We start from the raw sequence: 26,985 nt of genomic DNA, 5'->3' as shown, positions 1-26,985 counted from the left end.
TATTTTTTAAAATTGGAGCGGTTGGTGGGTCTCGGCCGGAGCCAGGCAGGCTGTTGGGGCCTAGCCCGGGGCCGAAGGGGAGGGCCAGGGAGAGGGAGAGGCCTCTCACTCACTCACTTTGTGCAGGGCAGGAAGGTGAAGTGTGTGGGAGTCGGAGCTGCTGAGAAAGCGGCCTGGGCTACCGTGCCCACACTGCCTCACCTCCCCCCCCCCCCAAACTCCAAATCACTTTTCGAGTATCTGAAAAATGTTTTTAAAAAAAAACGTTTTTTCACTGCCCACGTCCTTCCATTTAGATCTCAAGAAGCTACTCAGAAATGAGAACTTTGTTTAAGGAAAAAGTGATTGTCAGGAGCTGCTGAAAGTCCCTTTTGCGTCTTGAATATTCATTTGCTACAGTATTTCAACGAAGGAAATTCCTTGTCAATTAAGTGGCTGCTTTTTTTTGCATATGGACTGGACCGCTGTCAGACTACCTGTGTATGCACGTTGCTGCAATATGAGGAATGTGTTGGTTTGTGATAACTCCAAGGATCACCATTCTAAAGCCATTGACCCTCCTTAAGATCTTATTAGATCTGCATGTGATTATGTGTTGAATAAAACTTCACTGCTTTATGTTCAAAGATGCACTTTATTACATTTTACAAAGTATGATGTTTGTTCAATGTACATTGCATTACGTGCAAAGAAATCTTTCTTACAATAGTGTACATACTCAATATTTAAAATTAGGCAATATTTGACTCTGTTTGACATATAAAACAGCCAGAGTGATTTTCAACCTCTAGCCCCTCAGTGTATTATAGCTGAAGAGCTTTTGACATTGGCCTTTCAGGCAGCTATTGCAAGCTTTAGGTGCGTAACTTAGTATAAAATCCTAGGTATTGGAATTTAGTAGTTGTAATACTTGATCAGGAGCAACTCTTGGCTTTCGAAGATCGCCAAGTTTTGGGCATACAAAAGACTGACTGAGTCGATGGTCCTCCAGTTGCAGTCTGTGTGTGTGTGTGTGTACTTGGAAACCGCCTTTAGTGTACCAAGTTCTTTGTCACAGTGCTGTTTCGGATAGATCATGACAAAAACTCACTACTGTCCAACTCTTTTCAGACCTCTTTTGCAAAGGTATGTTCCAAACAGTGACGGCAGTTTCTTTTTTCATCACAGCCGGTTCAAGCACAATGTGTAGCGAGGCTCTCAAGTATGCAGGAAGAATGTAACAGGAAAGCACCTTCTAACACCAACCAAGCTATGGAGAAAGTGGGGAACTGCAGATGCTGGAGATCAGAGTCGAGAGTGTGGTGCTGGAAAAGTACAGTGAGTCAGGCAGTATCCGAGATGCTGGTTAATTGACATTTTGGGCATAAGGAAGGGCTTATGCTTGAAACATCGATTCTCCTGCTCCTCAGATGCTGCTTGACCTGCTGTGCTTTTCTAGCACCACACCCTTGACCAACCAAGCTATGTCTTGGTGCTTGTTTGAACGTTCTGATGATGAAGTATTCTGCCAAACTAATTAGACTGTCTGTTCATCTGACAGGAAAAGGCGATGAATCCTATGAGGCCTTGAGGATGTTAAGTATAGACAACTGCCTGATGACGACTTGTGGTCAAAATGATTTTCTGCAGAAACTTATTCACTAAGTGATTAGACACAATTGAACTGAATGGAGCATTCAGAATGATGTGGCTAGGGCTAAGTTTTATGACAGTAGGAACACAAGGTTTGTATACAGAGGATCTATATACAGTTTGAGCTAACTACATACAAAGGTAGCAATCGAGGATGTATGATATGGAATGCTTTTCTTCCCCTTTTTTTATCTGGAGAGTTGTCTTCTGCCTCCCTGTAGAGGTGGTCCATTTTCAGTATTCACACAAACACAAGATGGTTTGGGTGATCAAGACAATGGAGGAATGGGGAATATGCTATACATGTGTCCGCATAGCATCTTGTAACTGATTACCAGTCTCTTGCCTACAATGGAGAGGGAGCATTGTTCCACATACTCAATTTCTGTTTTGTCTTGGCTGTGTGCTCCTTTCCAGTTTTTGGGAGGAGCTTAAAAATGTGTTGCTGGAAAAGCACAGCAGATCAGGCAACATCCAAGGAGAAGGAGAATCGACGTTTCGGGCATAAGCCCTTCTTCAGTTTTCCTGAAGAAGGGCTTATGCCCGAAATGTCGATTCTCCTTCTCCTTGGATGCTGCCTGACCTGCTGTGCTTTTCCAGCAACGCGTTTTTAAGCTCTAATCTCCAGCATCTGCAGTCCTCACTTTCTCCTAGTTTTTGGGAGGAGCCCTCTTGAACTTTATCCTGAATATCTTTAAATAGCTTGACTTGACAGCGATGGAGAAAGATTTAATTTGGCTTACTTTCTGAAGAATATGACCTTGCACTTGCTACTGTTTACTTTGGGTCCTGTTGCCAATTTAGTCATGGGTGCTGATCAATCTGATAGATTCATTTCAGTATTCTCTTTAATTCACTAAGTTTGCTCACTGAGCTGGAAGGTACATTTTCAGCTGTTTCGTCACCATACAAGGTAACATCATCAGTGAGCCTCTGGATGAAGCACTGATGGCATGGCCTGCTTTCTTTTTATGTGTTTAGCTTTCCTTGGGTTGTGATGTCAATTCCTTTTTTCTCATAGGGTGGTAAATAGAATCCAGGTCTGCATAGGTGATTTTCCTCTGCTCTGCATAGTTCCTCTGTGCTGCAGTGTGTGGTGGCTCATTAAAATAATGTTCTATATAGCTTCATCTGGAGGCTCATTGATGTTACCTAGTATGGTGATGAAACATCTAAAAATGATCCATCCAGCTCAGCGAGCAAAGCTACATCCAGAATCTATACAGTGTATTCATAAAGAACAGATACCCAATAAACACAGTCTGTTGATTTTTCCAGCAACAAACCCCAATAAGCAAACAAGACACATCCAGAAACTCTAGCCATGTTCTCTTACATCAAAGACATCTTGGAAACGACTGCCTGACTGCTCCAAACTCTTGGCATCATGATAGCCCATCAACACACTAAAACAACAGCTAATGAACTTGAAAGACCCCAATAGAGACAATGAGTAAAACTAATGTCATTTACACAATACCGTGCAAGGACTGTAACAAACACTACATGCACAAACCGGCAGAAAACTAGCCACAAGGATGCATGAACATCAACTAACCACAAAAAGACATGACCCTCTCTCACTAGTATCTTTACATTAAGATGAGGAAGGGCACCATTTTGACTGGGACAACACATCCATCCTAGGATACGCCAAACAGCGACATGCACGAGAATTCCTGGAAGCATAGCATTCCAACCGGAACTCTATCAACAAACACATTGACTTGGATCCCATTTACACTCCCTGAGAAAAAGAACAGGAAATGATGTCACCACAGGAAATGACATCACCAATCCAAGGAAACCAAATACATAAATAGAAAGTGAGCCATGCCACCAGTGCTTCATCCGGAGGCTCACTGATGATGATAACTGGTATGGTGATGAAATGTGTGAAAATGAACCTTACAGCTCAGTGAGCAAACCGACATCCAGAACCTCAACCTGAGCTACAAATTTTCTCCACATTCGAGAATACTGAAATTACTTGAAACAAACCAAAGAATCTGCAGGTCTGGCATCATTGGTGAAGACAAAAGGGAGTTTATAATTTTGAATCCAGAAATGACATGTTCTGGTGCCTTGCTAATGCTTCTCCAGTTACTGAATCAATAAGAAATGTATATTGCAGGTACTCAATCCTGTCTGTACTCTCATTCACAGTGGCATAGCGTCTGAATCCTTTTTGCGCTTTTCAAGCTGAAAACGAGGATTGAGGTTCTTGAGATTGCCAAAGCCAGTATTACGATATGGGGTGAACCCTTATGCTAACTTAAACTCAACAACGTAAAAGCCCACCTCGCCTCGTAACCTGTTAAAGTATGAATCATAGAGATGTACAGCATGGAAACAGACCCTTTGGTCCAACCCGTCCATGCTGACCAGATATCCGAACCCAATCTAGTCCCACCTGCCAGCATCTGGCCCATATCCCTCCAAATCCTTCCTATTCATATACCCATCCAAATGCTTTTTAAATGTTGCAATTGTACCAGTCTCCACCACTTCCGCTGGCAACTCATTCTGTACACGTACCACCCTCCGTGTGAAAAAGTTGCCCCTTAGGTCTTTTATATCTTTCCCCTCTCACCCTAAACCTATGATGTATTGTTCTGTACTCCCCGACCCCAGGGAAAAGACTTTGTCTATTTATCCTATCCATGCCCCTCATAATTTTGTAAACCTCAATAAGGTCACCCCTCAGCCTCCGACGCTCCAGGGAAAACAGCCCCAGCCTGTTCAGCTTCTCCGTATAGCTCAAATCCTCAAATCCTGGCAACATCTTTTTAAAATCTTTTCTGAACCCTTTCAAGTTTCACAACATCTTTCCGATAGGCAGGAGACCGGAATTGCATGCAATATTCCAAAAGTGGCCTAACCAATGTCCTGTACAGCCGCAACATGATGTCCCAACTCCTGTACTCAATACTCTGATGAATAAAAGCGAGCATACCAAACGCCTTCTTCACTATCCTATCTACCTCCACTTTCGAGGAGCTATGAACCTGTACTCCAAGGTCTCTTTGAGTGACGGAGAACTACCCAAGTTCTAGTACTTAAAGAATAAATTGTTAATTTTTTCTTTTAATTCCAAGAGAGAACATTAAACAACAACTATCTACAACTGTAAGCCTCCTTTTGTCTTAACTATTTATCTACCATCCACTTTATAACAATATATTGATCTGATTAAAACCACGAAAATTTACAACAAATCAGTTTTCAAAACCAGTTGTCATCTTCGTGTGTTGAACTTCCTCTGTCTGTAGATTCCCCTGGGTCATCTTCTGTCTTCTGCTGCAAAGATGTTTTATATATTTTAGAGAGAAGAGGGTCTGCAGGCAGCCTATCGATGGCAGTAGGTGCTCTTTGTCTCCGGTTAACTGTTCAAAATGCCTGCTTTTTATACCCCAAAACATTGGATAGTCTCATTGACTTGATGTTGTCAAAACAATAAAATTCAAATTTGATTGGATTTTAGTATCTTGGGGCATAATCTAAACTGGTTGAATTCAAAAGATGGTGAAAATAATTCATTGTCTGAGTTACAGCTCAAATGTTACATCTTCAAATTGTCTAGTACACGCAGTGCCTGTACTGAGTCACATGATGGGTGCTTGCCAGCTTTTCAGCTTTCACCCTCTCTTAAAGGTACAGTACAGTTTTCAACTCCACAACATCTCCCCTTTTAAGAAAAAAAAGCACCATCATAATGAAAAGATGGCTTTTTTTTTCTTAACCACATTACCACAACATACATAAGGCATTAACCTAAGTTCATATACACGTGTGCAGCAGTTAATGTTATCTTTTATCTATTAAATCTGCGATTACATTCTTATTACCTGCAACATGTATGATATATAAATCAGAGTCTGTAACATAAGACTCCAACAAAATAGTTTCATTCTTGAGTTTAAAGCGTTCAAAGACAAGAATGTATTGGAATGTGATCTGTGTACACAACCGTCTCTGACACGTTGTTTTGTGAAATAAACATGAAATGTTGTAAAGCCAGTACCAAACTCAATAATTTTTTAAGGGTAGAGTATTTTCTCTGGTGGATGTTGAGTTTCTTTGAAAAGGAACCAACTGGCAGTTCAATTCCATCATGATCTTCCTGTAGCAGTACAGCTCCAACTCTTATGTCACTGACTTCAATTGCAACTTTGAAAGTTTGGTGTTGCTAAAACTGGTGCAGTGGTTAATACTGTTTTTAAATTGTCAAATGTCTCCTGGCATTGTTCTATCTACCGAAATTTTGTGTTCTACTTCAGCAAATCTCTTAACGGTGCCATTATGCTGCTGAAGCTTGGAACAAACTGCCGGTAGAATCCGCTTAGTCCCAAAAATCGAAGGACCTCTTTCTTTGAGGTTGATTGTGGAAATTCTTCAACGCCCTTCATCTTTGCACTCTGTTTGGTCATGGAAGGTTGACCCATGATATAATCCCTAGAACATCACCTCTGCTTTCATAAATTCAGTTTTGTTTAAGTTTATTACCAGTTTTGCTTGTCTTTAACTGTTCAAAGAGCTCTGTCAGCTGTACCATGTGATCTTTCCAGGACTCGCCAAAGATTTCTACATTGTCCAAATAGACTGTACAGTTTGTTAACCCAGTCACAACTCAGTTCTTGAATCTTTGGAATGTGGCAGGTGTGTTCTTCGTTCCAAAGGGCATCACTTGAATTAATATAACCCATTTGGGGTTACAAACGCAGAAAGTTCTCTTTTTCTCTGATTAAAGGTACCTGCCAATAACAGTGTAGTAAGTCAAACTTTGATGTAACTGGCTTGTCCACCTTTTTCTATACAGTTCTCCAATCTTGATATTGGGCATGAGTCCGATCTTGTTACGGCATTGACCTTCCAATAATTCATGCAAAGTTATTGAGTTCTATCAGGTTTGGGAACGAACACGATTGGCGAGCTCCACGTGCTCTGACTCTGTTCGATGATATTTTCGTTAAGCATCACCTCCACATTTTTCTGGGCCTGTCTGTCTTTGAACAGGGGTGCTGTTTTATTGGAACAGTATTCCCTACATCTATCTCATGCACAATAGCATTAGTCCTCCCCATCTTATTCCTGCATAGGTTTGTTACAGCAATATAACATTTCAACTGTGTTCTTTGTTTTTTGCTCCTGAAACAGATAGTTTAGTAAACTAACTCACTCTGCAAGGACTTCCTCACTGTTTAGCATATTTTGAGGCACATCAAATTCCACAGCATCTGGATTTGATTCCTCACTGTGTGGCAGTAACTAACACCTGTTTCTCCAGTTCCTTCTCTCTATTATAATAAAGTGTCAACATATTCACATGACATACCCCATACAGTTTTTTTAAATCTGGTATCTTTACTAGATAGTTGACTTGACTCAACTTTTTCTCAATTTGATAGGGACCAGTAAACCTGCCTTTGAAAGGATTTCCTATCACTGGTAACAATAATATGTCACCTCCACAGGAAAACACTTGAATCTCCAGAGTTTTTATCTGCCACCTGTTTCATTTTATTCTGTGCCCTCTTCAGGTGCTTTTTACTTAACTCCCCTATCTAATTTAATCTCTCCCTCACCTCCAATACATAATCCAAGTGGGAGATCTCTGACTTTGGTCCTGTCGATTTCTCTTTAATTTCAAAGGGCCTCTCACTTCATGTCCAATTATTAACTCAAAGGCAGTAAGCTGAGTAGATTTGTTTGGGGCATCTCTAATGGCAAACAATACAAATGGGACATCTTTATCCCAATCATTCTGGTAATTCTGATGGTATACCCTCAACATGCTCTTCAGGATCTGATGCCTCCTTTCTAAATCTCCCTGGGATTCAGAATGATATGCACTTGATTTAAAATGCTGTATACCTAAGCTGACCATGACTTCCTTAAATGGCCTAGCAGTAAAATTAGCCCCTTGATTTGATTGAATTTCTCTGGATAGCCCACACCGTGTAAAGAAAGCTACTAACTCCTTTACAACCCTTTTTGCCTTAATACTCTACACTGGAATTGCCTCCAGAAATCTGGTAGACACATCCAATATGGTTAACAAGTAATGGTTCATACATTTAGTTTTCGGGAGAGGACCTACACAATCAATCATAACTCGCATGAAAGGTTCTTTGAATGTGGGGATTGGCAACAAAGGTGCTGGTTTTATTACCATCTGTGGCTTACCTAACACTTGGAATGTATGATATGTACAGCAAAAGTTAACCATATCCTTGTGCATTCCAAGCCAATGGCTGAGTCTTTGGTACACCTAGGTGACCTCCTACAGGTAGTTCATGAGCTATCCGTAACACCGACAAAACAATCTGGTGCACTTCGGCCCATTTCTGTTCTGCACTAATCTGACGTGGTCTCCATTTTCATTTTACGATTCTATCTTACAGGTAGAGACTCTCAGGAATGTTCTCTGCCTCCTTTTTTCTCAGTATGCATCAGCATGTATATCTTTTATTGTCTTGTCTTTCTGTTGCAAGTCCGTTAGCCTTTTGGGACTAAACACTTCTGCCCCTTCAGGTTTTTCCTGCACTATCACGTCAAACAGGGTGTCCACTAACTGAACCTCAACTCCTTCATCTTTCTCTTTAGTTTTTGCTTTGTGCTGGGACTTATGATAGTGGGATCTGGTTACTACACAGTCTGGGAAAATACCAGGGTATTTTTCTTTTAACTCCTCAGTTCCTTGGTCTTCCTTAGGCTCCTCCACAACAATAGCTGTCACTCCCACCTTGGGCTCTGCTAAATCATTCCCAAGAACAAACTGGATTCCTAGAACTGAAGCTCTGTCAATCACTCCCACTGTTACTTCCCTAGTCCTGAGTTGATACTCCAACCTAATCTTACATAGGGAAATGTTAAATGTCTGTCCATCCATTCTCTTGGGTAACAGGTCAGAAAGAGTGCAAATACATTCATCTCTTACTATTAGAGACTGGTTAGCTTCTGTATCCCTCAAAATGATAACTTCTTGCCTTTCTCCCCCTGTTCTTTCTTTCTGAGTAAATTTTACCCATAGAGGTGAATTCTTTTGAGAGGTCAGGTCCTAACTCCATACCCAGCCCCTGCCTTGGCTGTGCACTCTCCTGCAGCTCCTCCACTTTTCTTGGGGTTTCCTTTACTATTTTCACTAATGCCACTGGCTTAGCTTCATTTACCACATCTTTTCCCACAGTGCCTTTCTTTAATGACCAGCGCTGTGACTTTACGTGTCCCACTTTACCACATTGGAAACACCTGAGGTCTTTCACCTCCTTTCCACCGTCTTGGGCTTTTTTAACCTGTGGTAAATAATTACCAGTGTTCTCTACTCTTTGTTTTGTAGTATAGGATCTCCCCTTCTCCCAACTTCTATCCCTTACAGGACAAAATTCTTGCTGAAGCTAAACCTTGCTTTATGCACCAATGTGTATTCATCTGCCATCTCTGCTTCTCTTCTCACTTCCTGAACTTTCTGTTCATCCATGTGAATTCTTGTCATCTCTGGAAGTGAGTTTTTATACTCCTCCAGCAAATAATTTCTCTCAGATCCTCATAGGTCTTATCTATTTTTGAGGCTCACATCCATCTGTCAAAATGACTATGTTTAATTCTTTTGAAGTCAACATAAGTCTGACCTAGTACCTTCTTTATGTTTCTGAACCGCTGTGTATACACTTCTGGTGCCAATTCTTACGCACTTAAAATAGCCTATTTAACCTCTTCATAATCTCTTGATCTTCATCTGACAGCGTGGCCAATACCTCACTGCCTCTGCCTACCCGTTTAGTATGAACTAGCATCACCCACAAGTCCTCTGACCACTCCATCTGCCTAGCCAGTTTTCCACATGAAATAAAGAAGGCTTTGACATCTTATCAAAAATGTGGCAGTGTTTTAACATGTTTGTATGTGTCATTATATTCTCTTTTAATCTCCAGCCTGTTAACTTGACTTTGATGACTAAGTCACCACTTCTGACGTTCAAATTCTCTCCCTTTCTATTCTCTCTACCTCTATTGCACTTAGCTGTTTCTCTGACACACCTTAAGTACTTGAGTAATTCCCTTACAATTTCAGTTTTACTTTTGTCCTTGGTTAAACCCTATTAAAACCTCTTTGCTAATCCTAAAAGTAAGATATTTTTCTTTCTTTCTCAACTTTCTTGGCACATTTGGGAATCATCTGCAACCCCAGAACCCCTTTAGCAATTTTCAGTGCCATTTTTCTCGCTAATTTAACCAACTACAAATAACTGAAATTAAACAAATGATCTCACTTCTACTTCATTTAAAGATCTAGGAGACGAATCGGCACATGTTTAAATCTGCTGGGATCTGATCTGTTTGAAATCCGTCTGAATTTCAGACTGGATCTGTCTACATTTGTCCAAATCACAGACCTGGCTTCCAAACTGTTGCGACATGGAGTAAACCCTTTTGCTAATTTGAACCTGACAACAGAAAAGCTCAGTTTGAACCTGACACTCAGAAAAGTATGAGTGACAGAGAACAATCCAAATTCCACCATTTAAAAAAGTTACAATTTATTCAGAACATTTAAACAACAATTAGCTACGAATGTAAGCCTCCTTTTGTCTTAACGATTTATCTACCTCCCATTCTATAACAATATACTGATTAAATAAAGCCGCGATAAAATTTATAGCAAGTCAATTTTCAAAACCTGTTGCTGTCTTCATGTATCGAACTTCCTCTGTCTGTGGATTTCCCTGGGTCATCTTCAGTCTTCTACTGTAAAGATATTTCATATGAAAAAGGTACCTTTTTTAGAGAGAGGGTCTGCAGGCAGCTTATCAATGGCAGTAGGTACTTTTTGTCTACAGCTAATTGTTCAAAATGCTTGCATTTTATATCCCAAAACATCGGATCGTCTCATTGGCTTGATATTGTCATAATAGTAAAATTCAAATTTGATTGGGTTTTAGTATCTTGGGGCATAATCTAAACTGGTTGAATTCAAAAGGTTGTGAAAACAAATCATTATCTGAGTTACAGCTCAAATGTTATATCTTCAAATTGTCCAGTACAAGCTGTTCCTGATAGGTGCTTGCCAATTTTTCAACTTTTGACCCTGTCTTAAAGGTACACCTTCCACTCCCCAACACCAAATGCGTCCATTTACTGGGGCACTGTCCACCTGACGGGTGCACTCTGCTTCTCGTAGGGATTAGAGTTTATTTAGAGTCATAGAGATGTACAGCATGGAAACAGACCCTTCGGTCCAACCCGTCCATGTCGACCAGATATCCCAACCCAATCTAGTCCCACCTGCCAGCATCTGGCCCATTTCCCTCCAAATCTTTCCTATTCATATACCCATCCAAATGCCTCTTAAATGTTGCAATTGTACTAGCCTCCACCACCTCCTCTGGCAGCTCATTCCATACATGTACCACCCTCTGCGTGAAAATGTTGCCCCTTAGGTCCCTTTTATATCTTTCCCCTCTCACCCTAAACCTATGCCCTCTAGCTGTGGACACCCCGACCCCAGGTAAAAGGCTTTGTCTATTTATCCTATCCATGCCACTCATAATTTTGTAAACCTTTTGTAAGGTCACCCTCCGCCTCCGGTGCAGGGAAAACAGCCCCAGCCTGTTCAGCCTCTCCCTGTAGCTCAAATCCTCCAACCCTGGCAACATCCTTGTAAATCTTTTCTGAACCCTTTCAAGTTGCACAACATTTTCCCAGTAGGAAGGAGACCAGAATTGCACGCAATATTCCAACAGAGGCCTAACCAATGTCCTGTACAGTTGCAACATGACATCCCAACTCCTGTACTCAATACTCTGACCAATAAAAGAGAGCACATCAAACGCCTTCTTCACTATCTTATCTACCTGCGACTCCACTTTCAAGGAGCAATGAACCTGCACTCCAAGGTCTCTTTGAGTGAGGGGGAACTACCCAAATTCTACTACTTAAAGAATAAATTGTTAATTTTTTCTTTAACTCCAAAGACTCTTTGTTCAGCAGCACTCTCTAGGACCTTACCATTAAGTGTATCAGTCCTGCTAAGATTTGCTTTCCCAAAGTGCAGCACCTCGCATTTATCTGAATTAAACTCCATCTGCCACTTCTCGGCCCATTGCCCCATCTAATCAAGATCCTGTTGTAATCTTCTTTGCTGTCCACTACACATCCAGTTTTGGTGTCATTTGCAAACTTACTAACTGTACCTCTTATGCTCAGATCCAAATCATTAATGTAAATGACAAAAAGTAGAGGACCCAGCACTGATTCGTGTGGCACTCCACTGGTCACAGGCCTCCAGCTGAAAAAACAGCCCTCCACCACCACCCTCTGTCTTCTACCTTTGAGCCAGTTCTGTATCCAAATGGCGAGTTCTCCCTGTATTCCGTGAGATCTAACCTTGCTAATCAGTCTCCCATGGGGAACCTTGTCAAATGCCTTACTGAAGTCCATATAGATCACATCTACCGCTCTGTCCTCATCAATCCTCTTTGTTACTTCTTCAAAAACCTCAATCAAGTTTGTGAGACATTATTTCCCACGCACAAAGCCATGTTGACTATCTCTACCTTCCATATCCGCCACAAATTCACCTGCACCTCCACACATATCATTTACTGCATCCGCTGCACCTGATATGGCCGCCTCTATATTGGGGAGACAGGCCACCTACTTGCGGAAGGTTTCAGAGAAAACCTCTGGGACACCCAGACCAACCAACCCAACCACCCCGTGGCTCAACACTTCAACTCCCCCCTCCCACTCCACCAAGGACATGCAGGGATGTCTCCGATTTCTCCAGTTTCCTCATTTCCCTCCCCCCCCCCCCCCCCACCCCCCCCCCCAACCTTGTCTCAGTCCCAACCCTCGAACTCAGCACCACCTTCCTAACCTGCAATCTTCTTCCTGACCTCTCCGCCCCCTACCCCCACTCCGGCCTATCACCCTCACCTTAACCTCCTTCCACCTATCGTATTTCCAACGCCCCTCCCCCAAATCCCTCCTCCGTACCTTTTATCTTAGCTTGCTTGGCACACTTTCCTCATTCCTGAAGAAGGGCTCATGCCTGAAACATCGATTCTCCTGCTCCTTGGATGCTGCCTGACCTGCTGTGCTTTTCCAGCAACACACTTTCAGCTCTGATCTCCAGCATCTGCAGTCCTCACTTTCTCCTATCTCTAATCAGTCCCTGCCTTTCCAAATACATGTACATCCTGTCCCTCCGGATTCCCTTCAACAACTTGCCACCACCGACATCAGGCTCACTGGTCTATAGTTCCCTGACTAGGCCTTACCACCCTTCTTAAACAGAGGCACCACGTTAGCCAACCTCCAGTCTTGTGGCACCTCCCCTGTGACTATCGATGATACAAACATGTCAGCGAGAGGCCCAGCAATCACTTCTCTAGCTTCCCACAGAGTTCTAGGGTACACCTGATCAGGTCCTGGGGATTTATCCACCTCTTTGCGTTTTAAAACATCCAGCACTTCCTCCTGTGTAACATGGACATTTTGCAAGGTGTCGCCATCTATTTTGCTACTTTCTATATCTTCCATAACCTTTTCCACAGTTAATACTAATGCAAAATACTCGTTTTGTATTTGCTACTAAATTACCTGTCGGCTGTTCATCGTTGTTCATCTCTGGTTAAAATCTATTTTATTTCTAATGAATTGTTGTAGTTAAGTACAGAAACACATCTGAAATGGATCCAACCAATAAGTAAATTGGAGATTTGGCAAACTTTGGGATGACTTCAGGCATAGCAGGGTGTGATTTCCAGCATAGTATCTCAGTGAGGCTAAACTGCTTCCAGCTAGTTTATATAATTAAAGTTTTTTTTAATGCTGAATATTCTTCATTCTCTTTCAATGTTGATGCTTTGCTAACTTTCAATTTTCTCCATTCTACTATTGAATTGTTAGGCCTATTATGAAATCCAAATAATCTTGTTTAGTGGTTTAAGATTTTTTTTATATGCATTAAGAGCAGTTCCCTGTATGTGGAGTGGAAATGTTTAAATTTTATTATGGTGTAAATTTGAGGACTCTGCATATTGTGCACTACTGTTTACTTATACTTAATGTACAAGTGACGTGTTTTAATATTGACCTGGAGCATTGAATATTGGACCTTCTGAGCAAATTTCCTAGTCTGTCCAGTGAAGAAAATCTTAGGGTTTGAGGGGAAGTTTTTTAAAAGCACTGCTGCAGATGTTTGCAAAGTAGTTTGCAGGTGTCTTTCATGAGTTAACACAACACATTATACAGTAAAATATAATTTTGAATTCTTAAAACTCCTACAATATGGAAACAGGCCCTTTTTAGCTCAACAAATCCACACTGATCCTCTGAAGAGATTCTACCCAAACCCATTACTCTATATTTATCCCTGACTAATATACCTAACCTACACATCCCTGAACACTATGGGCAATTTAGCATGGCCAACTCACCTAACCTGCACATCTTTGGATTGTGGGAGGAAACCGGAGCACACCCATGCAGACACAGGGAGAATGTGCAAACTCCACACAGACAGTCACCCAAGACTGGAATCGAACCTGGGTCCTTGGCGTTGAGGCAGCAGTGTTAACCACTGTGCCCACTTAAGCAAATTAAAGCAAGAACTGCAGTGCTGAGATCTGAAACAAAAACAGAAATTGCCAGAGTAACTCAGCAGATATGGCACCATCTCTGAACAGAATAAGAAAGGTGAAGTCGCCACTGGGCTTCTGTCTCAGACAAATGCTGGTGGTTTAACGTGAATATCATCAAACCTCGGGCAAGGGGTGCGATTGAGAAGGAGACTCCAACTGTTCAGCTAACTGACCCCAAAAACCAATGTTCAGTTTATTTAATAGGATGTGGAGGGGAGGAGGAAATAGTACAATAGAAGGCTTGATGCATGGTGGGAAATATTACAGAAGGGATGTTGTCCATTGCATAAAAATTGGTAATCTGAGTAAGGAACAAAGATGTGTCTTTTAGTAGAATCAATCTGACTGCCATCTGAAATGATGGAGGCAGAGATCCTCTATCTGAGATTGTTGTGTCTGAGAATGCCTAATCAAAAGATGAAATGCTGATTCTTCAGTCTCAATTGAGTTCTATTAGAATAGCATAGGAGACGAAAGGCAGAGATCTGAGAACAAATGTGATGCAGCCTGTCATTTTAATTTTTCATCTAACACCATTCAAATGAAGATTACATCAGTATTCAATACTTTTATCTTTCTCATGTTTTTCTACTTACTAATATAGATGTTGTGTAACTTTATATTTGTAGGTAATTTGTATTAATTCCATAATTATGAAACTTTTAAGTACAGGATATGGGTCTTAAGTATACTGAATATGGCACATTTACTCTTCATAAGCCTTCCTCTGTTTTTCGTCTAACCATGTTCTATCAGCATTTAAAAAAAAATTCCTTCCTCACATAATATGCTTTCCTAACCTCCCCTTTAAATGCATCTGTACAATTCACTACAACCACTTGCTGTGAAGAAAGTTGTACACTCTCATCACATTTCTTTTTCCATGCAAAATGTTTTTTGGAATTTCCCATTTTGTTTTTTGATAGCATCTGTTAATATCAAACGCTGTGAGGTGTTGGGCAGGAAAATGAAGTCAAGGTCATATATCATCCATGATCCTACTGAATAATAGAGTAGGCTTGAGGTATGAAGAAGTTTTAAAACTAGTACTAAGTTTTGCTTGTTATCAATTCTGTTTTTATTTTGATTTGCATAGTTGGGCAAATTTATTTTTCCTTAAGTTTTGAACATTTTATGTATCCTTTTGTAAATGATGAGCAGACCCTGAATTCTCATTGTAGATTTTAGCTTCACCTCCATCTCCATCATTTTTGATCACTTTTTTTTGTTTTCCCTTTTTTAAACTCAAGAAACTTGACACCATCAAGGACAAAATAGCCAGCTTGATTGGCACCACCTGATGCTCAGAAGTGTGTCCCACCTGCAAAATGCACTGCACAAATTCACCAAGGCTCCTTTAGACAGTACCTTCTAAACCGAGGATCACCACCATCCAGAGCAATGAGTCGATACACAGGAACACCACCACTTGCAAGTTTCCCTCCAAGCTACTCACTTTCCAGACTTGGAAATATGTCCCTTCAGTGGTGCTGGGTCAAGATCTTGAAGCTCCCTCCCTGACTGCATTTTGGGTATATCTACACCAAATGGACTGTAGTGTGCAAAGAATTGCTCACACCACTACCTTCTCACTGTCACTGTGGATGGGCAATAAATGCTGGTCCAGGCAGCACTGTCCACAGTCTGTGAATGAATTAATAAATGTTGTGTTTAAGTTGCTGTGGGTCTTTGCACACCCTGACCAATTTGTAAAGCAACAGTATGATAAACGTTCATTCAAAAAAGCAGAATCTTGTGATTGCAAGAAATCTGAAAATATTTAACAGGTCATACATAACTATTTCCAGCATTTTGAGATGAAAAACCCATCTTTTTCAAACAGGTATTAAGCTAACACAGATCTACTAATCTTCCAGTATTTGATCAGAAGATATACACCTGTCCTGAATGAGGAAAAAAGTGGTTAGACTGAATAATATAAATTGGAGGTAACACTGATAACAAAAAAAGGGAAAAGAAGTTATGCTGCTCTACTTGATGAAATGGAAAGTGAGGTCAGGGTGTGTTGATGTTTAATTGTCTTCTGTGATTTTCATCAAGTAGTTCTTTTTGCTGAATATAGTTTTATTGCTGAACACGAGTTGTGAATTACAGAAATCCTTAAAATTGTTAATTCAGTGAATCAAGAGCCTTTTTAGAAACAACCTCGAAAGGGAACAATGAATTAAATTAAAAAGGAACCCTGAGACACTTACCAAAAAGAAGGATGGAACACTTGTGAATGTCTGTCTGAGTTGTGTCCCATTGTCAAAACTGATAATTAGAACCTTTATGGCTGCTCTAAGAAAAGGTGGGTAACACTAGTCTTGGTTGGGAGTGTTTTGCAATCAACAAATGGAGCTTTACTGCAAAGATCTGAACCTTCTGAAAGAAGAATCAACATGAAAAGATTGTGCCCTAGTCCAAGGGGAGAGAGACCAGAAAGAACACTTCTTCGCTACTGCTGAATAAACTAGTGCTGTGAAATTGTTTAACTAGCTAAACACATGTACCTATTAAATAATTGAATGAATAAGATTTGTCTTGAGAAAGTAAAAGAAGTCTTGAGAATATATGAACAAGAATAGGCCACTTGGTCTCTCCAGTTTATTCTGCCATTGTTAGATTTTGTATAATCATTACCTCGCCTGTGTTTACCTGTCTTTGTCCTTGTTCCATTTCCTTTACCCAGCAGAAAATCATTGACTTCCGACAATTGAAATGTCAGTTGGTGGCCATAGCGTTTCGGAGAATTGAGTTCCAGATTTAAATTGAGGACATAAAAAATGGAAGTATGAATAGACGTTCCCCTTGATCCAGCTGAGCTTGTTTTTTTTAGCCGCATTTCCATTTTCTCAATCAGCACTCCTGAATCCTTGATTCCCTGAGACATCAAAAACTATCTATCGCAGCCTTGAATATATATGTTGTAACATCCACAGCCCTCTAGGGTGGAGAATTCTGAAAAATTCACAATCCTCTGAGTCGAGAAATTCTCCTCAGTCCAAAACGGATTTGGCTTTTTAAACTGAGACTCTGCTCTCATGTTTTAGTTTCCCTTGCTGGGGGAAACCACAGGTGTCAAACCCTCAGAATCTTTCAGTGTTCTGAAGAAGGGTCACTGGACTTGAAATGTTAACTCTGATTTCTTTCCACAGATGCTGTCAGACCTGTTGAGATTTTTCAGCAATTTCTGCTTTCATTTCAGATTTCCAGCACCCGTGGTTCTTTCAGTTTCTTGTCCTTTCGGAATCTTGTATGTTTCAATGAGATCACTTTCTCCCCCCGCCCCAAGTGCTGTTGAGTTTCAGCTATGTGAGGAATGTACTGGTAATTGAACTTGATTTACTCCTTGAGCAGTACCATTTAGTATAAAAGTTTTTTAATTCAACCATCAAAATGACTAAATTATTTCCCTTTGTTACTACTATCCAGAGTAAAAGAAACCTTCACCAGAATTATTTCACAAACTCAAAAATAACTCATCACTTTTTGGTGGCGAAGGTGGTTAACTACTAAGTTATATTTCCTTAATCCCAAACATAGTCACACAACAAACAAGTCGTGCAATGCAGCTCTGCAGAATAATATGGTTTGCTTTATTTAAAAATAAATAATGGGTGAATTGAAAAGCATGTGTGTGTGAAGGGTCTGACCTCAAAAGGATAAAATGAGACCTCTTAACAGTTCCCCTAGCTTCCTTTTGATGAGATCAAAATGGTAACCATTGTAGTGATTGAAGGTCTTCAGACCAGACTTCAAAATCAGACAAGTCAGTTGACTTGGGTCTTTGAACAGATACGACAGTTCATAGAACAGTACAGCACAGAACAGGCCCTTCAGCTGATGATGTGCCGACCATTGATCCTCATGTGAAGTAAACCTAATGTACGAACTCTCAAATTTCTGTGACCATATGCATGTCCAGCAGTCTCTTAAATATCCCCAATGACCTCGCTTCCACAACTGCTGCTGGCAATGCATTCCATGCTCTCACAACTCTCTGCGTAAAGAACCCGCCTCTGACATCCCCTCTATACTTTCCGCCAAACAGCTTAAAACTATGACCCCTCGTATTAACAATTTCTGCCCTGGGCAAAAGTTTCTGGCTATCAACTCTATCTATACCTCTCATTATCTTGTACACCTCAGTTAGGTCCCCTCTTTTCCTTCTTTTTTCCAATGAAAAAAGTCCGAGCTCAGCCAACCTCTCTTCGTAAGATAAACCCTCCATTCCAGGCAGCATCCTGGTAAACCTCCTCTGAACCCTCTTCAAAGCATCCACATCTTTCCTACAATAGGGCGACCAGAACTGGACACAGTAATCCAAGTGCGGTCTAACCAAAGTTTTATAGAGCTGCAACAAGATCTCGCGGCTCTTAAACTCAATCCCCCTGTTAATGAAAGCCAAAACACCATATGCTTTCTTAACAACCCTGTCCACCTGGGTGGCAATTTTAAGGGATCTCAGTACCTGCACACCAAGATCCTGCTGTTCCTCCATACTGCCAAGAATCCTGCCTTTAATCCTGTACTCAACTTTCAAGTTCGACCTTCCAAAATGCATCACTTTGTGTTTAGCCAGGTTGAACTCCATCTGTCTCCTCTCAGCCCATCTCTGCATCTTGTCAATGTCACGCTGCAGCCTACAACAGTCCTCTGTACTGTCAATGACACCTCCAACCTTTGTGTCATCTGCAAACTTTCTGACCCATCCTTCAATCTCCTCATCCAAGACATTAATAAAAATTACAAACAGTAGAGGCCCAAGAACAGAGCCCTGTGGAACACCACTCACCACTGACTTCCAGGCAGAATATTTTCCTTCCACTACCACTCGCTGTCTTCTGTCGACCAGCCAATTCTGTATCCAGACAGCTAAATTTTGCTGTATCCCATTCCTCCTGATTTTCTGAACAATCCTACTATGGGGAACCTTATCAGCTTTTGGGAATTGAAGTAGTTAAAGATACTGATATTTGCAACTTCTAAGGTAACCAAAATACTTCATTGAAGGCGAAGTCAGCTGGTTCTGGTTTGAGGTTCTCTTCCTATATTTTTAGGGGAAAGAGAAAGTCTTGCTCACAGTCAGTTCTGCTATAACGTGTGTTTCATCAACACTAATTGGCTTTAACATGTTTAAAGAATTTAGACCGTAATTTGTAGAATGTGATCTTCCTTACCTGTATTGGCTATAACTCTGTTCTGGCCCTATTAGTTGAAATGATGCATCTTTTGCAAGATTTTTCAATGCAAGATTGCACGAGAATGGAACTATTGTGTTATATCAGATCTGCTTGTACTGCAAGCTTTGGAGATTTTTGTTTTTCCTTCTACTAACACACCCAGGTGTCCTGGAAAAACAATTCTCGAAGAATGCTACTAGACAACTTTTCAGCATAACTGCCTCCATTTCTTCCAAACCATGTTTTGAGCAGCAATTAAAGCCACTAACTTCATCTCTTGCCTCTCCAGATCTGCTTGTATCCTTTCCAAAGTGACTTGACTTTTCAGTAATTAGCAGGTTCCATAGTCCAGTTCCTCATGGTCTTTCAATATGTAATCCCAATACTACAGAGAATGAGATGAGTTTACTCAATCTCTCATCATAAAATAACCCTCTTATATCGGGAACTAATCTAGTGACACTTTCTTGTACGACCTCTGATCCACATGTATGCCTCTTTTAAATATGGAGAATAGAATTTCACACAACACAGCAAATGTGGTCTCAGTCAAAGTTCTGTACAAATGTGCCAAGCCTGGACAGGCCATGTTTGTCAACATATCTGTTAACAAGTTCTGTTCTGGAATGCATTTTTAAGTTGATTTTTACACTAGTTGGAATACAATGCAGATAATGTAAATGTTCGTATGTTGAGTTTTAAAAATTGCACTGTGTATAACAGTGTTCCTATGTACAGGTGTTTGTAAATTGGAGACCTCCTGTAGTCTAGTCCTGTTGCAATAAAGATCAACGTACAATTTGCATTCCTAATTGATTCCTTCATGTATGCAAAATGTGTACAATCTTGGAATCATTTTAAGAAGCAATTTATTCTTGTGTTTCAGTCAATTCAGAGATTTGTTCACCAGGTTAGTTCCTGAATTGATGGGATTATCTTATGAGAAAAGGTTGAGCAGATTGTAGTTTGGAAGACTAAGTAATATTATTCAACTGAAGATATGAGTGGTGATGCTAAGGTGATGTACCTCTTTTTGGGAATCTACAACAAGGAGAGCAGATTTTCAGAAAAAGGTGTCTACCGTTGAAAGTGAGATGAGGAAAATTTTGTGTGAAGATTGTTTGTTTGTTTGTTTGTTTGTTTGTTTTTGTATATATCTTCCACAGAAAGCTGTGCAAACTTGGTCGTTGAATATATTCAAAGCTGATTTAGATTTTTTTTAATGAGCAATATGGGGCACTAGTAAAATGGAGTTGAGGTCACAATCAGATCAGCTGTGGTCTTATTGGAGTAGGGTTGAGAAGCTGAGTGGCCTACACCTTCTTACTAGCTGTTCCCATTAGCTGTAGTACATGGACCATGGGGTATAAATTTTAGATTTTGGGCAAGAGTTACATTGAGAGAGGCATTTTGGATGTATTGACTTTTGAAATCATTAAGACAGTGAATTCAAAGGAAACTGATTAGGCATGAGAGAACTAAACTTACAGGGCTATTGATATAGAGCAGGGAATGGGACTGATTGGATCATTCCATGGAGAGACAGCATGGACTGATTGATGTTGTGCCATTAATATTTGAGCAAGGTGAGAGATAATGTAGATTGTAATTAGCTGGAGCCCCAGCAGTCATTCTGTGGGACTCGATTAGAGTGATGCTGGAAAAGCACAGCAGGTCAGGCAGCTTTTGCCCGAAACATCGATTTTCTTGCTCCTGGGAAGCTGCCTGACCTGCTATGCATTTCCAGCACCACTCTAATCTCCAGCATCTGCAGTACCCACTTCTGCCTATTCTGTGGGACTCGACTAGTCACAGCCTACCAACTGAGAATACCCTGTTAATATAATCCTTCAGCTTTTTGCTTCCTGTTCATAAACTATATCACCATCCATGCTTATATATTATTTCCCTCAACTCTGTAGACCATTCTGCATTAGCCTTTAGTTTGGTACCTTATGAAATACCTTATGAAAATCCAAATATGCTACACTTATTGGTTCTTTATACTACCTACTAGTTACAATGCTCAAAACAAGCAGCATCCGAGGAGCAGTAAAATCGACGTTTCGGGCAAAAGCCCTTTATCAGGAATATAGGCAGAGAGCCTGAAGGGTGGAGAGATAAGTGAGAGGAGGGTGGGGCTGGGGAGAAAGTAGCATAGAGTACAATAGGTGAGTGGGGGAGGGAATGAAGGTGATAGGGAGGGGAAGAGGGTGGAGTAGATAGGTGGAAAAGAAGATAGGGCAGGTAGGACAAGTCATGGGGACAGTGCTGAGCTGGAAGTTTGGAACTGGGGTGAGGTGGGGGAAGGGGAAATGAGGAAACTGTTGAAGTCCACATTGATGCCCTAGGGTTAAAGTGCTCCGAGGCAGAAGAAAGGCATTCTTCCTCCAGGCATCTGGTGGTGAGGGAGCGGCAGTGAAGGAGGCCCAGGACCTCCATGTCCTCGACAGAGTGGGAAGGGGAATTGAAATGTTGGGCCACAAGGTGGTGTGGTTGATTGGTGTGGGTGTCCCAGAGATGTTCCCTAAAGCACTCTGCTAGGAGATGTCCAGTCTCCCCAATGTAGAGGAGACTGCATCGGGAGCAATGGATACAATAAATGATATTGGTGGATGTGCAGGTAAAACTTTGGATGTGGAAGGTTCCTTTAGGGCCTTGGATGGAGGTGAGGGAGGAGGTGTGGGCGCAGGTTTTGCAATTCCTGCGGTGGCAGGGGAAGGTGCCAGATGGGAGGGTGGGTTGTAGGGGGGCATGGACCTGACCAGGTAGTTACGGAGGGAATGGTCTTTGCAGAAGGCGGAAAGGGGTGGGGAGGGAAATATATCTGTGGTGGTGGGGTCTGTTTGGAGGTGGCAGATGATTTGGTTTATGCGAAGGTTGGTAGGGTGGAAAGTGAGCACCAGGGGCATTCTGTCCTTGTTATGGTTGGAGGGGTGGGGTCTGAGGGCAGAGGTACGGAATGTGGACGAGATGCGTTGGAGGGCATCTTTAACCACGTGGGAAGGGAAATCGCGGTCTCTAAAGAAGGAGGCCATCTGGTGTGTTCTGTGGTGGAACTTTGTCCTCCTGGGAGCAGATACGGCAGAGGCGGAGGAATTGGGAATATGGGATGGCATTTTTTGCAGGAGGTAGGGTGGGAAGCTGTGGGAGTCGATGGGTTTGTAAAAAAAAAAGTTGGTCATCATTAATGGAAATGGAGAGGTCCAAGAAGGGGAGAGAGGTGTCAGAAATGGTCAAGGTGGAATGTGTTGGTGAAATTGATGAATTGCTCAACCTCCTTGTGGGAGCACGAGGTGGCGCCAATGCAGTCATCAATGTAGCGGAGAAAGGTGTGGGGAGTGGTGCTGATGACATTACAGAAGATCGACTGTTCTGTGTAGCCAACAAAGAGACAGGCATAACTGGGGCCCATACGGGTGCCCATGGCTACCCCTTTGGTCTAGAGGAAGTGGGAGGATTGGAAAGAGAAATTAAGGGTGAGGACCAGTTTGGCCAAACGAATGAGAGTGTCGTTTGAAGGGTACTGTTGGGGACGTCGGGAGAGACGGAGGGCTTGGAGGCCCTGGTCATGGTGGATGGAGGTATAGAGGGATTAGATATCCATGGTGAAGATGAGGCATTGGGGGCTGGGGAAACGGAAGTCTTGGAGGAGATGGAGGGCGTGGGTGGTGTCTCGAATGTATGTGGGGGGATTCCTGGACTGGGGGGGGATAGGAAAGTGTTGAGGTAGGTAGAAATGAGTTCAGTGGGGCAGGAGCATGCTGAGACAATGGGTCGGCTAGGGTGGTCAGGCCTGTGGATCTTGGGAAGGAGGTAGAACAGGGCAGTGCGGGGTTCCCGGACTATGAGGTTGGAAGCTGTGGGTGGGAGATCTCCTGAGGTGATGAGGTTCTGTATGGTCTGGGAAATGATGTTTTGGTGATGGGGGGGTGGGGTCATGGTCGAGGGGGCGGTAGGAAGAGGTGTCCTCGAGTTGTCGTTTGGCTTCAGCGGTGTAGAGGTCAGTATGCCAGACTACCACTGCACCCCCTTAATCTGCTGGCATCTTCACCGTGGATATTTAATCCCTCTACACCTCCGTCTGCCATGACCAGGGCCTCCAAGCCCTCAGTTTCTTCCTCTCCCGACGTCCCCAACGGTACCCTTCCACCGACACACTCATTCTTTTGGCCGAACTGGTCCTCACCCTTAACAATTTCTCCTTTGAATCCTCCCACTTCCTCCAGACTAAAGGGGTAGCCATGGGCACCCGTATGGGCCCCAGCTATGCCTGTCATTATTGGCTACGTAGAACAGTGGATCTTGCGTAATTACACTGGCACCACTCCCCACCTCTTCCTTCGCTACATTGATGACTGCATTGGCGCCACCTCGTGCTCCCGCGAGGAGGTTGAGCAATTCATCAACTTCACCAACACATTCCACCCTGACCTTAAATTTACCTGGACCATTTCTGACACCTCCCTCCCCTTCCTGGGCCTCTCCATCTCCATTAATGATGACTGACTTGACACTGACATTTTTTTTACAAACCCACCGACTCCCACAGCTACCTGGATTACACCTCTTCCCACCCTACCTCCTGCAAAAATGCCATCCCGTATTCCCAATTCCTCCGCCTCTGCTGTATCTGCTCCCAGGAGGACCAGGTTCCACCACAGAACACACCAGATGGCTTCCTTCTTTCGAGACCGCAATTTCCCTTCCCACGTGGTTAAAGATGCCCTCCAACGCATCTCGTCCACATCCGCACCTCTGCCCTCAGACCCCACCCCTCCAACTGTAACGAGGACAGAACGCCCCTGGTGCTCACCTTCCACCCTACCAACCTTCGCATAAACCAAATCATCCACCGACATTTCCACCACCTCCAAACAGACCCCATCACCAGGGATATATTTCCCTCCCCACCCCTTTCCGCCTTCCACAAAGACCGTTCCCTCCGTGACTACCTGGTCAGGTCCACACCCCCTACAGCCCACCATTCCATCCTGGCACCGTCCCCTGCCACCGGAGGAATTGCAAAACCTGTGCCCACACCTCCTCCCTTACCTCCATCCAAGGCCCTCAAGGAGCCTTCCACATCCATCAAAGTTTTACCTGCACATCCACCAATATCATTTATTCTATCCGATGCAGTCTCCTCTACATTGGGGAGACTGGACGTCTCCTAGCATTAGTGCTTTAGGGAACATCTTCAGGACACGCGCACCAATCAACCACACCGGCCTGTGGCCCAACATTTCAACTCCCCCTCCCACTCTGCCGAGGACATGGAGGTCCTGGGCTTCCTTCACTGCCGCTCCCTCACCACCAGACGCCTGGAGGAAGAATGCCTTTCTTCCGCCTCGGAGCACTTTAACCCTAGGGCATCAATGTGGACTTCAGCAGTTTCCTCATTTCCCCTTTCCCCACCTCACCCCAGTTCCAAACTTCCAGCTCAGCACTGTCCCCATGACTTGTCCTACCTGCCCTATCTTCTTTTCCACCTATCCACTCCACCCTCCTCCTGACCTATCACCTTCATCCCCTCCTACACTCACCTATTGTACTCTATGCTATTTTCTCCCCAGCCCCACCCTCCTCTCGCTTATCTCTCCACCCTTCAGGCTCTTTGCCTGTATTACTGATGAAGGGCTTTTGCCCAAAATGTTGATTTTACTGCTCCTTGGATGCTGCCTGAACTACTGTGCTCTTCCAGCACCACTAATCCAGAATCTGGTTTCCAGCATCTGCAGTCTTGTTTTTACCTACATGCTCAAAACAACTTTGATCATATTACAATTTAAGTGCAATGTTCTGATTTCTTTGTTAATAGATTCTGTAATTTCCTGATAATTGATCTTATGTTAACTGACCTGTAGTTCCCCTTTTTCTCTCCCTTCTTGAATGGTGGAATTACATTTGTTAATATCTAATCCATTGGCACTTGACCTGTCCTGGGAAGTTTTAGAAATATCATGAATAATGCATGTTACTATCACTGCAGCTATTTCTTTTTAGAACCATTGGAAATGAACCATCACATCCTGGGAATTATATGGCTTTTAGCCACTTAATATTCCTCAATTTTTATCTGTTAATATTAAGTACCTAACTAATTCTCTCACACTTATTAATCTCTTCTATATCCTTTTATTTCCAGTACTTGTTTTCAACTACCGTGCTTTTAAGTTAGACCGAAAAAGATTGTTTCGATCTTTGCCATTTCTTCATCTTGCACGGTAATTGTCTTCACCTTTTGAAAGATCCATGTTGACTTTAGCATCTCTCATTCTCGGTCCTCCTTTCCAAGGTCCCACCCAACACAAGAACAAGACAACTTTTTGGCACAGCTTTGCTGGTTTCTAAAGTGCCATCAGTTCTCAGACTGTCATTCTTTACAACATTATATAGCGCTCAATCTAATATCACCTTTAATTTCCTTTGTAAACCACAACTAATTGGAGCATGTAATAAACGCAGCATAATAATTGTTGAACACTTGATGTTCACATAGTTTAGATCATCTTTTGCTTTTTGTTTTTTAAAGAAGAACATTTAGAATGTGTTTTTTTTTGTTTCCTGCTGTTTTATTTACTGCCAAACCAAACCAACCTTTGTACTTGTGTAATCCTTCATACTTGTGTGACTGAAATTGTTTAGAACGAGAGCCACTTTCAAATTTAGTATAGAATTCTAATATTGATTTTACTGCTCCTTGGATGCTGCCTGAACTGCTGTGCTCTCCCAGCACCACTAGAGCCACTTTCAAACTTAGTATAGAATTCTAATGTAATACGATTACATTCTTTTCAGAGGATTTTTTTAATGTTGTAATGAATATTTAAGCCTATTTTATTGCATAATAGGACTGTAAGAAAGAAGAACAAGAATAATCCATTCAGCTCCTTGAACCTTCTCTGCCATTCAGTAGGATCATAGCTGATCTGACATTCCTTAGGTCCACTTTCCTGTGCTTGCCCCATAACCTTTGATTCTCCTGCTGGTCAAGAATCTCACATAGCCTTAAATGTGCTGCTCCCACAGCTCTCTGCCAAGGAGTTCCAAAGATTTTCATCCCTTCGAAGAAATTTCTCCTCACCTCAGTATTAAGTTAGTGCCACTTTATTCGGAGACAATACCCTTTGGTGCTAGACTTTCCCAAGAGGAGAAACATCCTTTCAGCATTTACCCTCTCAAACCCTTTTAAAAATCTTGTACATTTCAATGAGATCACCTCTTATTGAGTAGAGTCCCAACGTGTTTAGCCTTTTGCTCATACCAGTGATCATCCAAGTGAACTTTCTTTGAACTGTGTCCAATGAGACGATATCTTTCCTTAAATAAAGAGACCAAAATTGCGCTAAATATTCCCCAGATGTGATCTTACCGGCACCTTGGACAGTTGAATTAAGTCTTTTCTATACTCCGAGCCCCTTGAAATAAAGGCCAGCATTCCATTAGCCTTCCTGATACCTGCTGCACCTGTGTGCTAGTTCTGTTTTTCATGCACAAGTACCCTTAACACCCCTTAAA

General features: G+C 42.1%; 1 protein-coding gene across 2 annotated transcripts in view; it reads left to right on the top strand.

Annotated features, from left to right (window-relative positions):
* Positions 1-26,985, top strand: part of dnajc1 (DnaJ (Hsp40) homolog, subfamily C, member 1) — a 248,945-nt gene that overhangs the window by 361 nt on the left and 221,599 nt on the right. The gene's annotated exons all lie outside the window — the stretch shown is intronic.

This window comes from Chiloscyllium punctatum, chromosome 8 (assembly GCF_047496795.1).
Source record: "Chiloscyllium punctatum isolate Juve2018m chromosome 8, sChiPun1.3, whole genome shotgun sequence".
Classification (NCBI taxonomy): domain Eukaryota; kingdom Metazoa; phylum Chordata; class Chondrichthyes; order Orectolobiformes; family Hemiscylliidae; genus Chiloscyllium; species Chiloscyllium punctatum.
Note: the sequence above shows the minus strand (reverse complement) of the source record. Positions and strands in the feature narration are given on the sequence as shown.